The sequence below is a fragment of the Vicugna pacos genome, chromosome 3, assembly GCF_048564905.1.
Source record: "Vicugna pacos chromosome 3, VicPac4, whole genome shotgun sequence".
Lineage (NCBI taxonomy): Eukaryota > Metazoa > Chordata > Mammalia > Artiodactyla > Camelidae > Vicugna > Vicugna pacos.
Window position 1 is genome coordinate 81,052,504 of NC_132989.1, and position 14,516 is coordinate 81,067,019.

The window sequence follows — 14,516 nt, forward strand, 5'->3', positions numbered from 1 at the left end:
CTATCTTATTGTTTTAAGTATTTGTAACTCATTTCCTTGTGACTTTTTTTTCTCTTAATATACTCTTGGACTTTAACTATTTTACTTAGTTATATTTTCATTTTAATAAAAGTGAGAGAAGTATATAGTTTAAAAAATAATCATTTTCAGATTTGGTATCAAGTTTATAATATTTATGTAAAATGAGTATGGTACACTTCTGTGTTTACCTATGTTGTGAGATGTAGTATAATTTTAAAATAATTTGCTGCTTAAATGATCTGTATCTTATTCCCTTTTTTATATAGATTTCCTAAAACTTTTTAATGCTATATATGTGTTCTATTATATTTTGATTACTATGTATTTCTAGATCACTTTTGTTGATTTTTATTTTCTTACATTATTGTCACTACATCAGGATTATCATGTTAATCAAAATAAGGTAGTATGTACTGTTCTTTTATGATCTTTTAAATCTTTTTTGGCCTTATCTACTTTGTAATTTTTAATGAAATTTGAGTTTTCTTTCTTGCTTAGCTTTGGTGAGTTTTACTTACTAATCTTTTTAAAAGCATTTATTGAGATAGCATTGGTTTATAACATTATACACATTTCATGTATATAATAGTATATTTCTACTTCTGCATACACTACATTGGGCTCACCTCCAAAAATTTAGTTTCCATTGACCACCATACAGTTGATCGTCTTTGTCCATTTTATCCTCCCCCTGCCCCCTGCTCCTTTCCTTCTGGTAATTACCACCCTGTTCTCTGTATCTATGTTTTTGTTTGGTTTGCTCATTTATTTTCGTTTGTTTTTTATATTCCACATATGAGTAAAACCATACAGTATTTGTCATTCTCTGTCTGACTTATTTCACTTAGCCTAATACCCTCAAAGTTTATTCATGTTGCTGCAAATGGCAAGATTTCTTTCTTAATGATTGAGTAATATTTCATTGTGTGTGTATGCATCTATGTGTGTGTGTATGTATGTATATACACACACATACCATATTGTCTTTTCTGTTCATCTGTTGATGGGCTCTTAGATTGTTTCCATACCTTGGCTGTTGTAAATAACACTACAATGAACATAGTGATGCATAGTGTTGTCATATTCTTTGGATAAAAACCTGAAAGTGGAATTGCTGGATCATATGCTAGTTCTCTTGTTAATTTTTTGAGGGATCTCCATACTGTTTTCCATAGTGGCAGTACGAATTTACATTGCCACCAGCAGCATATGAGGGTTCCTTTTTGTCCACATCCTCGCTTACACCTGTTATTTCTTGCCTTTTTGATAATAGCCATTTTTACAGGTGTGGAGTGATACTTATTGTGGTTTTGATTTGCATTTCCTTAATAATTAGAGATATTTTTATCTTTTTATGTGCCCAGTATCTATTATTGTGGGGGTTTATTTTGGGGCTCTCAATTCTGTTCCATTGATTTGTTTTCCTGCCAATACCATGCTGTTTTGATTACTATGTTTTTGTGGTATAGTTTGAAACCATGGAGTTGTGATACCTCTAGCTTTATTGTTTTTCCCTCAGGATTGCTTTAGCTATTTGTGATCTATTATGGTTCCATATAAATTTTAGATTTTTTTTCTATTTCCGTGAAAAATGTTCTTTGGATTTTGATAGGAATTACACTGAATCTGTAGCTTGGTTAAGGTAATATGGACATTTTAACAATGTTAATTCTTCCAATCCAGGAGCTTGGGCTGTCTTTCTATTTCTTTGTGTCTTCAATTCTTCCAAAATGTCTTATAGTTTCAGAATATAGGTTTTTCACCTCCTTGGTTAAACTTTTTTCTAGGTATTTTATTCTTTTTGTTGTAACTGTAAATGGGATTCCTTTCTTAGTTTCTCTTTCTGCTAGCACATAGTTAGTGTATAGAAATAGAAGAGAGTTTTGTATGTTGATTTTGAATCCTGCAACTTTACTGTGTTTATTATTTCTAGTAGTTTTTTTGGTGGAGTCTTTAGGATTTTCTATATATAAAATTGTGTCATCCACAAGTAGTGATAGTTCCCTCCTTCTTCCTTTCAATTTAGATGCCTTTAATTTCTTTTTTGCCTAACTGCTCTGGCCAGGACTTCCAATAGTATGTTGATAAAAATGGCAATAATGGGTCTCCTTATCTTTTTCCTGATTTTAAAGGGATAGCTTTTGGTTTTTCATCATTGAGTACGTGTTAGCTGTGGGTTTGCCATAAATGGCTTATATTATATTGAGGTATGTTTTTTCTATACCCACTTAATTGAGAGTTTATCATAAATGGGTGTTGAATCTTGTCAAATACTTCTTTTCATCTATTGAGATGATCATATGATTTTTAACTCTTTGCCCTTTATTTTTCTTTTATTTTATTAATTATTCTTTCTGATTTTTCCTTAGGATTATTTTATTGCTCTTTTTCTAGTTTATTAAGTGAATGTCTGGTTCTTTTCTTATTTTTATTGATATCTTACTGCTGCTTTTCTTAGGGTCATTTTATTGAACTCCTCTAGTTTATTGAGTTGAATATCTTGTTCTTTTATTTTCATTCTTTTTTTTAAATAATAAGAGCCCTAAAAACTAGGATTTTTTTTCTCCTTTGAGTCTTTATCTTTACCACAATCATCAACTTTTATATAAGATTTTCTACATTTTATTAATGTTAAAATAATTTATTGGAATTTTGATTTCTTCTTTAGTCTGCCATTTAGTTATGTTTTATTTTAAAATTTGCCTTTGTGTCTATTTTAAGATTAACTTCTGATATTAATTTCTGCTATGTCTTTGTGTATGTGATTCATATACTTGTGCATTTTTTTTTTTAGGAAATAGATGGTCCACTTGATTTCTACATTTTAGAACTTTCTGATATTTTATCTACCCCTAATATTTAATCATTTTTTCCATTTTTTCAGATTTAATGACTAAAATTGACAAAATCCTAATATATTTAAAATGTACAGTGTGATGATTTGATATATGTATACATATGAAAGGATTACCATTATCAAGTTAATTAACACATCCATCACCTCACATATTTACACCATGTGTGTGAGAGAAAGAATGCTTAAGATCTACTCTCTTTGCTAAATTTAATTACACAATAAATTATTTTCAACTACCACCACCATGCTATACATTAGATCCTTGAGCCTTATTCATCTTACGACTGATAATTTGTGTCCTTTTCCCAAGCTCTCCTCATATTTCCATCCCTCAGCTCTTGGCAAGTACTATTCTACTCTGTTTCTATGAGTTTGATTTTTTTTTTTAAAGATTCCACATACAAGTGATACCATGCAGTATTTCTCTTCCTTTGTCTAGCTTATTTCACCTAGCATAGTGCCCTCCAAGTTGTCACAAATAGCAGGATTTTCTTTTGTTATGACTGAAAAATATTCCTGTATGTGTATCACATTTTCTTTATCCATTCATTGATGGACACTTAGGTTATTTTAAAACCTTGGTTATTGTGAATAATACTTCAGTGAGCATGGGAGTACAGATATCTTTTCAGGATAATGATTTCATTTCCTTTGGGTATATTCTCTGACATGAGATTTCTGGATCAGATAATATAGTTCATATAAAAGTTTTTTAGGAACCTCCATGCTGTTTTCCATAGTGTCTGCACCAGTTTACATTCCCACCAGCAGTGCACAACTGATCCCTCTTCTCTACATTTTCACCAACATTTGTTATCACTTTTTTTTAATAACAGACATTTTAACAAGTTTAAGGTAATATCTCATTGTGATTTTAATTTGCATTTCCATGATGATTAATGATGTCAGTGTACCTAATAGCCGTTTGTATGTCTTCTTTGGAAAAATATCTATTTAATTCCTCTGTGCATTTTTAATTGGGTTATTATTATTATTACCTATTGAGTCGTATGATGTCTTTATATATTTTAAATATTAACCTCTTATCAGATGTATGGATTACAAATATTTCCTCCCTTTCCATTTTTTGATGGTGTTCTTTTCTGTGCCAAAGTTTTTTAGCCTCACCTTTTGATTTTTGCTTTTGTTACTTGTGCTTTTGCTGTCATATCCAAAAAAAATCATTGTCAAAACCAATGTCAAGGAAATTTCATCTATTTTATTCTAGGAATTTTATAGTTTCAGGTTTTACTTTTTAATACATTTTGAGTTGATTTTTGTAAATGGGGTAAGATGCGGCCCAGTTTCATTTTTTTTTTGTATGTAAATATCCTGTTTTCAAAGCAACATTTATTAAAGAGACTGTACTTTCCCCATTGAGTATCCTTGGCTTCTTTGTCAAATATTAGTTGACCATATATGCATGACTTTATTTCTCAGTTTCCAGTTTTGTTCCATTGGTCTATGTATCTGTTTCTATGTCAGTGTCATACCATTTTGATTAGTATAGCTTTTTAATATAGTTTGAAATCATAACATGTGATGCCTTCAGCTTTATTCTTCTTTCTCAGAATTACTTTGGTTTGTTGGTATTTTGTTGAGAATTTTTATATCAAATTCATTAGGAATGTGGCCTGTAATTTTATTTTCTTATAGTGTTCTTATTTGTCTTTGGTATCAGGGTAATGCTTGCCTGGTAAAATGAGTTTGGGAGTGTTTCTTTTTCTTCAGTTTTTTGGGAGAGTTTGAGAAAGATTGGAATTAATCCCTCTTTAAATATTTGGTAGAATTCATAAGTAAAACCATAGGGTACTGGGCTTTTCTTGTTTAGAAGTTTTTGATTACTAATTCAGCCTCATTATTCATATTTTTCCATTCAGATTTCTTATTTCCCCATGATTTAGTTTTGGTATGTTTTATGTTTCTAGGAATTCATTTCTTCTAGGTTATACAATTTTTTGATATATAATTGTCCATGATAGTTTCTTATGATCCTTTATATCTATGAAATCAGTTATAATATCTTCTCTTTTTATTTCTGATTTTATATATTTGAGTCTTATAACCTTTTCTCTTAGTCTAGTTAAATGTTTGTCAGTTTTGTTTGCCTTTTTAAAAAGACAACTCTTAGTTTTGTTGAAGTTTTATGTTGTTTTTCTCATCTCTAATTCATTTATCTGTTCTGGTCTTTGTTATTTCTTCTGTTGACTTTGGGTTAATTTGTACTTTTTCTAATTCCTTGAGGTGTTAAAGTAGGTTGTTTGAAAACTTTCTTATTTCTTAATGTAGGTCTTTATTGCTATAAACTTTTCTTTTAGAACTTCTTTTGCTACATCCCATACATTTTGGTGTGTTGTGTTTCCATTTTTTGTTTGTTTGGGGATTTTTAAAAGTTTCCTTTTGATTTATTCTTTGATTATCTTGTTGTTCAAGTATGTGTTGTTTAATTTCCACATATTTATGAAATTTCCAGCTTTCTCCTATTAGTGATCTTAAGTTTCATACTGTTGTGGTCGGAAAAGATACGCGGTATGATTTAATCTTCTTAAGTTTGCTAAATCTTGTTTTGTGTCTTAATATATAATCTATCCTGGAGAATGTTCCATGTGTGCTTAATAAGTTTCTGTATTCTACTGCTGTTGGTTGGAATGTTTTGTATGTCTGTTGGGTTCATTTGACCTATAGCGTTTTTCCAGTCTGCTGTTTCCTTATTGATTTTCTGTCTGAATGATCTATTCATGGTTGAAAGTGGAATATTGAAGCCCTAGGGTGTTACTGTGCTGTTGTTTATTTCTCCCTTTGATCTGTTAGATTTGCTTAATACATTTGGATATGCCAATGTTGGTTACATATACATTTACAATTGTTATATTCTCTTGATGAATCAACCCATTTATCATTGTATAATGACCTTTTTTTGTTTCTTCTTACAGTTTTGTCTCTTTGTTACAGTTACACTCTAAGTATAGCTACTCCTGCTTTTTTGGGTTTCCTTTTGCATAGAATAACTTTTCCCATCCTTTCACTTTTGTCCTTGAAACTGAAATGAGTCTCTTGTAGGCAGCATATAGTTAAGTCTTGCTTTTTATCTATTCAGCTATTTTGTGTCTTTTGATTAGAGAACTTAATCCATTTACATTTAAAGTAATTATTGATAGGCAGGGATTTACTAGTGCTTTTATTAATAGTTTTCTGGTTTTATAGTTTTCTGTCTCTTTCTTCCTCTCTTGCTATCTTCCTTTGTGAATTATTGATTTGTTGTAGTTGTATGTTTGATTCCATTCTCATTTACTTTTGTGTATCTACTGTAGATCACTGCTTTGTGCTTTAATGAGGCTTACATAAAACAAGTTATAGATATAACAGTCTGTTTTAAATTGATAACAACTGAACTTTGATTGCATATAAAAACTCAAAACTTTTACTCCCCCCACCCGCATTTATGTTTTTGATGTCACAGTTTACCTCATTTTTATTCTGTATATCCATCAACAAATTATTCTAGTGATACTTATTTTTAATACCTATGTCCTTACATCTTTATATTAGAGTTAAATAATTAATACAGCAATATATTACATTATTAAAGTTTCTGAATATTACTATACAGTTAACTTTCAAACCACAGGTTTGAACTGCATGCGTCCATTTATACATAGATATATTTTGATAATAAATACCACAGTGCTATTGATCCATGGTTGGTTGAATCTGCAGATGCGGAGGAACGTCAGATAAGGAGGGCTGATTATAGGTTGTATGTGGATTAACTACCCCCTGACATTGTTCAAGGGTCAGCTGTACTTATTTTTATCATTGTGTTTTGTATTTTCATATACTGCTTTGTTACTTATTAGCATCTTTTAATTTCAGCTTGAAGAACTCCTGTCAGCATTTCTTGTAAGCCAGATCCAGCAGTGATGAACAACCTCAGCTTTTGTTTATTTGGGTAAGTTTTTTTTTTTTAATCTCTTTTTCATTTCTGAAGAACAACTTTGCTGGGTAAAGTATTATTGGTTGGCAGTTTTATCTTTCAGCAATTTGAACATATTATCTCACTTTTTCCTAGCCTGCTGAGAAGTCTGCTGATAGCCTTATAGGAATTCCCTTGTATGTGAGAGTATATTTTTTTCTCCTTGCTGCTTAAAAGTTTTTTTCTTTGTTTTTGATTTTTAGGCCATTTTATTATGTGCCTTAAAGAGAATTGTTTTGAATTGAAATTTTGGGGAGACTTATGAGCTTGAGGTCTAAATTGCTTACCAGTTTTGAGAAACTTCTCAGTTGTTGTTTCTTTAAATAAGAGTTTTGTGGCTCTTTGAACCTGAACCTTCTATCAGGAAGCTGAAGGAAAACAGCATTTTATTTTTCTTTAGAGACTGCATGCTAATTTAATTTTTAAATCTTTGTCTATACTTGGAAATAAGACACAATTCTGTGTGTAATATTAAAATCTGAATTCAAAAATAGTTTCCATTTTTCCTTTCCTTTTTTGAAGTAAGAGTACCTTAAAAGAGTAAGAGAGAGCCCTACAAGTTCAGTGATGACTTTTGAAATGTAGCAGAATTGTATTGTGTTTGAATTCACTGTAATATATTCCAAATGTCTCATCTATTTATTACTTTTTCTTACCATAATAGAACATACAAGTGGAGAATGAGAATTTCCTTTATGTCTTTGAATTGCAAAGGTCACAAAGGGTCAGATAATATGTACAAATCAGCCTTACTGTTATATACATTAATAACAACAAAAAAACATATTGAGTTGCATTTGTTAAAGAAATGACACCATTCAACAAATTGTTCTTGATAGAAGGAAAAATGATATGGGAGTTAAAACTGATATAAAAAACACTGGAAGATATTGAAGGGTTGGAGTGGGAGGAAAAATGGTGGAGATTAGTGAATGTCTATTTGAGTGTGCAACTGCATTTTCAAAACAGTGATCTAATTATATATCCAGCTATAGTAATTGTTGTTCCATAGTTATGATTTAATTTAAATATTCTCTTAATTCTCTGTGTGTAATTTTCAGTTGTGCATTTTTTTCAAAATAAAATTCCAGAGGAATACATTTATTTAAAATTACTTTAGGAATGTGTTTATACCCAACTTTGAAACTAGTAGAAAGATTTTTTTTTCCTCTTCTAAATGGTTATGAAGGTAGATAACTTCACTGATCTTTTGGGTACATACATTTATGTTAGTTGAATGGTAGGCAGTTAGTCATAAACAGGAGATATTAAAAAAATAACACGTTTGATGAAAATGAATTTTCTGAACCCGATGAGTTAATTGCGATTTTCCCCGTAATCTGCTTTTATTTTACTAATAGATGTTTATTGATTTGAAGACAAATAAAAACAATTGCCAGACTACATATAAACCATGGCCAAATAAAGAATTTATAGTTTTACTCAAGTAGAGGAATTATCTGGAATGCAGGTACAAAAACAATTTGCTGCTCTGGGAATACATAGTTTTGAATATACATTAAACTACCTGAAAATCCTACTCTAGGGCTGAATGCACTAGCAGTGTGTTAATCACATCCATAAAAATGAATCATTTACAATTGGAGTGGGTTTCACACTTGAAACATCTCAAAGTGTTTTCCTCTTTGGGTATGCAAAAGTAAACATGCATATATTGTGCTAAAATTTCCACGATAAAACATTATAGGCATTTCTTGTACAAATGCCTTGGAATAAAAATTCTCTCATAAATAAAAATGCTTTGGCTTATAAGAAGGCGAACCTACTGACCTTTGATTATAGAGTAATACCAGAAATTTTTTTATGAAGTGTATTTCAGTAATTGAAACCCTGTTTTTATTATGCAATTAGAGGTACAGTCTCATGGAAAGTAATTTCCCCAGGAGATTGAGTAGTTAACAACATCATTTCAGTGATAAAGTTGAGACATTGTCCAGATTTATAATGTATTTGAACACTGTAATATGCTTCTAGACATATTAATTTCCATCTAACTGCTTTTTTTGTTTCACATTTTAAGTTCCATAATACTTTTTCCCATCTATGTTAACTAGTTGTATTCATAGTGAATCTTAGAAAACTTTCTAATGATTCTTATTTCTCCATACTTGTAGTTTTCATTACTTTATTTTTTTAAATTTTAGTTTAGTTTATTTTTTAATCAAAGTATTGTTGATTTACAATATTATATTATTTTCAGATGTTCAGCATAGTGATTCAGTATTTTTGCAGATTATACTCCATTATAAGTTATTGTAAGATAATGGTTATAATTCCCTGTGCTACATGATATATACTTGTTGCTTATCTATTTTATACCTAGCAGTCTTTTAATTCCATGTCCCTGATTTGTCCCTCCCCACTTTCTCTCCCATTTGGTAACCACAAGTTTGTTTTCTATCTCTCTGAGTCTGTTTCTTTTTTGCATATACATTTGCAAATGTATTATTTTTTAGATTTCACATAAAAATGATATACAGTATTTGTCTTTCTCTGTTTGATTTATTTCACTAAGCTTAATATTCTCTAGGTCAACCCCCATTACTGTTAATGGCAAAATTTCATTCTTTTTATGGCTGAGTATTATTCCAGTGTGTGTGTGTGTGTGTGTGTGTGTGATATCTTCTTTATCCATTCCTCTGTTGGTGGGCACTTGGGTTGCTTGGGTTCTGTGTCTTGGCTATTGTAAATAGTGCTGCTATGAACATTAGGGTACATGTATCTTTTTGAATTAGTGTTTTTTCCCTAGATGAATACCCAGGAGTGTAATTGGCTGGATCATATAGTTCTTTTTTGTTTTTTTGAAGAATCTCCATACTTCTTTCCACAGTGGCTGCACCAATTTACATTCCCACCAGCACTGTATGAGGGTTTCCTTTTATCCACATCCTGACTAACATTTATTGGAAGACCTTCTGATGATAGCCATTCTGATAGATGTGAGGTGATATCTCACTTTTGTTTTGATTTTCAGTTTTCTAATAATTAGTGATGTTGAGCATCTTTTCATGTGCCTGTAGCCATCTATATGTCTTCTTTGGAAAAATGTATATTCAGCTCCTTTGTCCATTTTTGATTGGGTTGTTGGGTTTTGTTTTTTTTTTTGAGTCGTGTGAGCTGTTTGTGTATTTTGAATATTAATTCACTGTTGGTCACATCATTTACAAATGTTTTCTCCCATTCCATAGGTAGTCTTTTGATTTTGTTTTTGTTTGTTTGTTTGCTTTTTCATTTTTTTGACTGAGGTATAATCAGTTTACAATGTTGTGTCAATTTCTGGTGTACAGCACAATTTTTCTGTTATACATTAATATACATATATTCATTTTCATATTCTTTTTCACCATGAGCTGCTACAAGATATTGAATACATTTCCCTGTGCTATACAGTATAAACTTGTTTATCTATTTTATATATACCAGTCAGTATATGCAAATCTCGAACTCCCAGTTTATCCCTTCCCACCCCAATCCCCCTGGCAACCACAAGTCTGTATTCTATGTCTGTGAGTCTGTTTCTGTTTTATATATAAGTTCATTTGTCTTTTTGTTTTTTTAGATTCCATATATGAGTAATATCATATGGTATTTTTCTTTCTCTTTCTGATTTACTTCATTTAGAATGACATTCTCCAGGGACATCCATGTTGCTGCAAATGGCATTATGTTATCATTTTTTATGGCTGAGTAGTATTCTATTGTATAAATATACCACAACTTCTTTATACAATCATCTGTTGATGAACATTTAGGTTGTTTCCACATCTTGGCTATTGTAAATAGTGCTGTTGTGAACATTGCAGTGCAGGTATCTTTTCGAATTAGGGTTCCCTCTAGATATATGGCTATGATTGGGATGGCTGGGTCATAATCTTCACCTCAGCATGCTTTTATGTCTTAAGAACTGACAAACATTCTAAAATTTGTATGTAAAAACAAAGAATCTAGAGTAGTCAAAATAATCTCAAGAAAGAACAGTTCTACCTGACCCTAGGCTTCCTATAAAAATTCAGTACTTAAGGCATTAAATTTTTTGCCTAAGAATAGACAAATGGAGAGAATGGAATAGAGTCAAGAAATAGGCTCATGTTTACACAGTAAATGATTTTTTTCAACACACCAGAGCAATTAAATGAGGGAATGGAGGGTCTTATAACAAATGGTGTTGAAACAATGTAATATCCATATGGAAAAAAATAAATCTCCTTCTTCATGTCATAAACAAAAATTAATTCATGGTGAATCACAGATCTAAAGTAAAAGCTTAAACTCTTACTGTTAGAAGAAAATATAGGATAATGTTTTCAAGTTGGTGGTTATTATGGACTGAATGTTTTTTGTTCCCCCAAAATTCATATATTAAAATCTAACCCCCAATGTGATGATATTAGGAGATTGGGCCTTTGGGAAGCACAAGGGTGGAGCTCTCAGAAATAGGATTAGTGTCCTTCTAAGGGACTGAAGAGACCAGAATTCTCCCTTTCTGCCATGTGAGGACATAGCAAGAAATGGCTGCATATGAAACAGGAAGCAGACTCTTACCAGACACTGACTCTTCTGATACCTTGATCATGGACTTCCCAGCTTACAGAACTGTGAAAAATACATTTCTGTTGTTTATAAGCCACCAGTGTATGACATTTTTTTTTATAGCAGCCTGAACTAAGGCAGTAGTTGACCAGTATTTCTTTACAAGAAGTAGAAAATAATATCCATAAAAATTGATAAATTAGACTGCTTATCTGAAGACATGATTAAGTAAACGAGTAAGCAAGCCAGTAACAGGATGACAATATTTGTAAAACTTATCTGATAAGGGACTTGAATGAGTATCATATAAAAGAACTTCTATACTCAATAAGAAAAAGACAAAAAACTTAATAAACATGGGCAAAGTACTTCAATGGTCACTTTACAAAAATACATGTATGAATGGCCAATGAACACAATAAAGAGTGTAAAATATTTTCAGTCTTCAGGGAAATGCATTTACAACCTCAGTGAGATACTACTACACAGCCGCTAGAATGGCCAACTTTAAAACTATTGACAGCACCAGATATTGGTGAGAATTTGAGCTTCTGAACTTTCATACATTGCTGATAGGAATATTAAATGTTACAAATACTTTGGAAAAGGGTTTTGCAGTTAAAAAAATGAAGTTACATACACCTACCCTTTGACCTAGTAATTCTGCTCTGGTTATTTAGAGAAGAAATACAAACTTACATATACTTGAGGACTTGTTTAAAATGTTCATAGTGTTTTTATTCACAGTAGTCCCCAAAATGGAAACAACTCACATAGTTATCAACAGGAGAATGAATAAACAAATGTTTGTATAGTTATACAATGGAATACTGCTCATCAATAAAAATGAGTGAACTGCCGATTCATGCAACGATTGGATGACTCTCACAGACATAATGCTGAGCAAAAGAACAAAAATAAAAAGACTACACCATATATAACGCCATTTATAGAAAGTTCTAGAAGAAAAATAATGCAAGATTAAAAGAAAAAAGAATGATGATTGCCTCTATGAAGGAAGATTGACTAGAAAGAGACATGAGAGAACTTTCCAGGGAGACTGAAATATTTTCTATCATCATTGTGAGGGTATGGGTTGCATGGGTGTATCTATTTGTCAAAATTGTACTATTAAGATTTATGCATTTTCCTGAATTAAATTTATCTGAACATTTAAAAATGCCAATAACAACAGTTGCATAAAAAAGAAAAAACACTTCTCATTTTATACAGTATACTCTAGTTTGCTTTGTTTCAGATTTTCCTGGTAAGTATATTTAAGTGAATAAATTTCAGCTTTTAAGAACTTGGATTAACCTTTAAATAACGATGAAAATGTTGTGACAGCATTTGAAAGTTCCTATTTGCATAAGAACCAAAATTATGTAATATTTTTGACAATTCAGTGCGTATTAATGTGCCTATTATTTACTTTTAGATCAGTTTCTTTTTTATCAAGTGGAGACAGCCGTCTGGCTCTGCATTTACCTTTCAAATGTTTAAAACAGGTTGTTCAGGGTGAATGTAAAAATAAGGAAATGCAGGTGGCATCAAAATGAAAAATAACTAGTAGATATGATAAGTTAAAACTGTGCAGACTACAATGTTTTTAACAACTAAGGTTTCAGGGAAGAAAATATTTGAATGGCCAAAAAAAAAAAAAAACTTTCTCTTGATCCATTTTAATAGTATTACTCACAGTTATATTTCCAAAGTTGGAAATTGCCATAGAAAGGAAGCAGAATCAAATATCACTTAATTAAAGTCATATTTTAAAATCTTAATAATCCAAAAAGTTGACATCATTAATTTTCTCCTTTATCTTGGAGAATTCTTCTTTCGTTATCTTGTATTTGGGTTTAATTGTTATTACCTTTTACAAAGCATCCCACAAACATATTGTCATACAAATGCATAATAAAAATGAGTGTGGGTATTCCATTTCTGTCTGCTTAACATCTCAGGAAAAAGTGTTTTAAATAAACTGGCAGTGAATGATCAGGAGTCTTTTTAATCACTCTTCACCAGGGCTAGCTTAAAAAATAGTTTGTCAGTTTTCCTGATTGAAAAAAAAAGGAAGTTGTACACTTACAAGTGAACATGACCAAGAAAAAGACACAATAACTGGAGAAAAGATGCCTCAAATCATCAAGAAATTTTAGAGGTCCTCAACATACACTGTCACACAAGCACCTAATTTCATTTCGGACCATACCATGATAGAAGAGATTTCAAAATTATTTATGTGATCCAGTGAAAACATGACATGATTATGGAAACTAGTCATAGAATAGAGAAAAATTAAAGCCTTTCCACTTGTACTGGCATTGATAATACTATCAGTCAGTTCATTGACAACACAAGTCTTTGAAATATTTTTTGTTGGGCAGGGGAATATGACCTATTTGTCTAACAGGGCACATACCTACATTTTAGAAATAAAATATTTTGCATATATTTTTCTTTGTAATTAAATCTAAAAACTGTAGAATTGGGAAAGATATCCTTTATAACCCTTGAGAAAAAAGGTTATTAATGTTTTATAAAATGAAGTTAAATGTTGACTAAAATTATATTTGCTTGGAAAAACTGTAGGATCCTTATAAACTGTTGGCAGGAATGTGTTTTATGTTGTTCAAAATACATATTGCTTCGTCTTAAGATTTACAGGTTAATCAATAAAAATTCTTGGCACAGCTAAGTAAGAAAGAGTGACTTGTATTTAGCATACTAAATGTATCTCCGTCGTAAGTGTTATTCGATACTCTGAACATATTTGTTTTTCAGCTTTATCTAAATGAGCAGTTTATGTGTGGTGAAGGCAGGCTTTGCTCAGCCATGCCTAGACTCTGTTAGGAGTCTCACAACCCTCAGTTGCTGTAAACCAAATTTATTGAGTCCAAAGTGATATTTAGTTCTTGACACACAGCATTATTTTATTCCTTTAATTATTTGTTTCTCATTAACAAATAATATGTGTCCTTATGGAGGTAGTTATCCTAGAATGCAGCTTTCTGTGTGTGTTTATATGTGGGAATGGACATAAATACACACACACACGCACACGCACACACGAGTTTGACATTATACTCAATGCAAAATGTTGAATCATGC

General features: G+C 31.1%; 1 protein-coding gene across 6 annotated transcripts in view; it reads left to right on the forward strand.

The window, feature by feature from the left end:
- LOC140695678 (endogenous retrovirus group K member 7 Gag polyprotein-like) overlaps positions 1-14,516 on the forward strand; it is a 448,384-nt gene that overhangs the window by 184,299 nt on the left and 249,569 nt on the right. For all 6 annotated transcript variants that reach the window (XM_072958636.1, XM_072958638.1, XM_072958640.1 and 3 more), the window contains one exon: positions 6,752-6,827. The gene's annotated coding sequence lies outside the window, so the exon portion shown is untranslated. The remainder of the gene's footprint in view (positions 1-6,751; positions 6,828-14,516) is intronic.